Raw genomic sequence first — 3,589 nt, forward strand, 5'->3', positions numbered from 1 at the left:
GCTTTGATCAGAACCTGGTTTGTCTTAGCTATGTCTCTCTCTTGCACCGCCTAGTCCCCCCTCTTCTCTTCCAGGTTTCCAAGATGCCTTTCCAGACTAGAACCCTGACATGTGAGCCGCTGGCCGGACACAACAGAGCCCCACCAAGTGTCATTTCCTATCAGATGGTTGGCCTACATTGTCCCCATTCCCAGGGCTGTGAGATGGTCCCATGGTCTCAAACCCTCATGGGTCTAAGACTTCTAGTGCCCATCCTCAGCTTTGGGTTCTGCAAACTCACACAGCCCCTTGCAGATGGTCCTGTTACTGAAGGCAAAGCAACAATGGAGGCATAATGAATAGTGAATGATCTTTAAATAAACCTGAGAAGAGTCAGACTCTCAGAAATAGAGTACACATTCCCAGGCAGTGGGAGAGAGTATGTGATAGTTAGTGTTAATTATGAACCTGACAGAATTTAGAATCACCTGGGAGAAGAGCATCTGGGCATGTCTCTGGAGGAATGGGAAGACCCATCCACTGTGGGTGGTATCATTCCCTAGGCAAGGGATTCTGGCCTGTATGAATGGATAAAATGAGCTGAATGCTAATGTGCATGCATTTATTGTCCCCTTCTACTGACTGATCTCATACATAGTATGGCTAGCTGCTTCATGTTCCTGATGCCTTGACTTCCACCATGACAGTCAGTAAGCTATGAGGTAAATAAACCTTTCTCCCTTAAATTGCTTTTGTCAGAGTATTTTATTATAGCAACAGGAAAATAAACCAAGACAAGGGAGTTATAGATAAGTGGGTATAAACTTTCAGTGTGTGTGTAGAGTACAGGGTGGGGAGTGGGAGTGGGGGATAGAGTGCTTACCTAGCATCCACAATGCCTTGCATTTGATTGCCAGCACCACATAACCCTAAACATAGTGGTACATGCTTGTATCCCCAATATTCAGAGAGTAGAGGGAGGGAGGGTCAGGAGTTCAAGGTCATTGGTTTACATAGAGACATGTGGAGTTACCTGTATCTGAATAAAGTGACCGTTGTGTCTGCTTAGCTCTAAAGGAGATATCACTACCCGATCCCCTCTAAGGATCAGGAAACTTCACAGAAGAGTGAGCAAAAAGAACCTTAGAGTCAGAGCCGGGAGGAGTGTTGTTGAACGCTGTCTCCTGGACATGATGTGGCCTTTTCTGTCATGAACTCACAGCAGCTGTGAGTATCTGAACAAGACTAGGTCCACCATAGATGGAGGAAGAGCTCATGAGGCCCCGCCCATCAGGGATGGAGGGAGAGCTGTGAGTTTTATGGGTAAGTGATCACTGGCCACTTCCTCGATTGGGCCTGGGGCAGCAGGGGAAGGTCTAGCAGTACCCAGCCTTTGAGGTAGCCAAGGCATTTTAAAATTATCTGGTGTGTGTGTGTGTGTGTGTGTGTTTGTGTGTGTGTGTGTGTGTGTGTTGTCCTGTGTGTGTGTGTGTGTGTGTGTATGTGTGTGTGTGTGTTCCTTTCGAGAATCTGAGATAGCTCCTGGGTGGGTACGCCCATCCTGGAAGCATAAAGCAATGCAGCCAAAAACTCACCCTCTGCAACACAAACAGCCTGGAGAATTGGCTCAGAAGAACCCTATACAAGGGCTGGAGAGATGGCTCAGAAGAACCCTATACAAGGGCTGGAGAGATGGCTCAGCGGTTAAGAGCACTGACTGCTCTTCCAGAGGTCCTGGGTTCAGTTCCCAGCAACCACATGGTGGCTCACAACCATCTGTAATGGGATCTGATGTTCTCTTCTGGTGCTGTCTGAAGAGAGCAATGGTGGTGTACTCATATACATAAAATAAATAAATAAATCTTTAAAAAATGCTACACAAGCTTAAGGATCCAAGTTCAGATCCCAATACCTTAATATCATATGCGTGTCCCACATATTTGTTACTCTAGCCCTGATGTGTGCAGAGACAGGAGGATTGCTGAGACTTATTGACTTCCAGCCTTGCAGGTAAAACATGAGACCCCCAAAAAACCTGCCTCCAGAGGAAAAGGCAGACATAACAGAGAGCACCTGACATGGTCTTCTGGCCTCCACACACATCCCCATGTATCAAAGTACTTATATACACAGACACACATACATGCACAAATAGATAAATAATAGATAAATATTTTAAATAAACAAAATGATAAAATAAATAGATATTATTTTTTAAATAATTAGTTACCTAAAATGTAAGACCATTTTTAAATGGCTACTCAAAAAGATTATCAGGGTTAAGGGTACCATACATTGGTACAGCCCTTGTCTGAAGTCTTGAATTCACTCAACAGTCCTCTTCCTCCAGGCAAAATACATCAGTCATCCCACAGGATATAACTGTGACTTCAGCCAGGAAGAAAGGCAGAAGTGAGCCTAGGAGGGCCAGCTTCTCCTTCCCCCTGTTCCATCCAGAAGGCTCCCCAGGGATTTGGTACCTGCATGCCTCCCATCTATCTCCGCCACTCACTCTCCACCTATTTGCAATGTGGGTTTGGATAGTTTGGGTCTTGCTCACAGAGACTTGCTGGGTCCTGAGTGCCGCTGCTATTCAGCTACACTCAGGTCTTTTCCATGACTCATTGGGGTGGGGGTGGGGAGCTGTTTGCCTCCAGATGCCAAGAGCCCATAGTAGGGCAAGAATCCACCAGAAAGAAGGTCCAGAGTCCATTTACCACCTCTGTGGGAGAAAATATGTGTATTACCTCTGGTCTCCGGCACTTGACTTTCAGAAAGAAGGTGACCCTGAACCAAAGGGATGTGTGAAGACCCTGCAAAGAGCTATTTTTGTCTTCGTTTTGTCTTTACTGTTTTATTGCATTTGGAGAGTTTGGTATTGGGATATGGGATTAAAACAGTCTCACTGTGTGTGTGAAGCCAACCTCAAATTCCTGATCCTCCTGCCTCAGTCTCCTGACTGCTGTGTGATGACAGATGAGTGCCACCACACTGAACTTGGAAAGGGACTTAGTTGTTATCTTAATTTGCATTAAGCATGTTTTATTTTGTGCATATGGATGTGTGTGGGGTGGGGGTGAGGGGAGGGTACATGCATGCCACAGTTCACATAGGGAGGTTAGAGGAGAGCCTGAGGGAGCTGACTCTTCGGCCATGTAGCTCCTGAGCATAGACCTCAGGTGTCAGCCATGGATGGCGCAGACACCTTTACCTTCCAAGCGACACTTCCTACCTGGAAGGGAGCTGAGCTGACATTAAGTATTCTTTTCAAAATGCCCTCTTTGAAGATGGAGTCATCAATGTACTCCTGATGCTGGAAGACCTTTGAAAGCCAATTATTCCCTAAGATTCCCAGAGGCCCACGGAATCCCAACTTCTGAATTAGCTCGGAGCCTCAGGGTAGCCATGGCTATAGAGATTCTGGGTTGTGTGTGAGGATCTTTTGGTGCCACTTCTAGGATGTTGGCAAGAATATTTACATTGGGCTAGGACAAGGAAGTAGGCTCAGGCAAGAATTTGACATTGAGCTAGGACAAGGAAGTAGGCTCAGGTAAGAACTTGACACTGGGCTAGGACAAGGCTCAAGATGAACACAGCAAAGGAATGTGTT

The 3,589-nt window shown here is 46.1% G+C and overlaps 1 protein-coding gene across 1 annotated transcript in view; it reads right to left on the minus strand.

The window, feature by feature from the left end:
- B4galnt2 (beta-1,4-N-acetyl-galactosaminyltransferase 2) overlaps positions 1 to 3,589 on the minus strand; it is a 59,401-nt gene that overhangs the window by 26,043 nt on the left and 29,769 nt on the right. The window lies entirely within an intron of this gene.

Source organism: Mus caroli, chromosome 11 (genome assembly GCF_900094665.2).
Source record: "Mus caroli chromosome 11, CAROLI_EIJ_v1.1, whole genome shotgun sequence".
Lineage (NCBI taxonomy): Eukaryota > Metazoa > Chordata > Mammalia > Rodentia > Muridae > Mus > Mus caroli.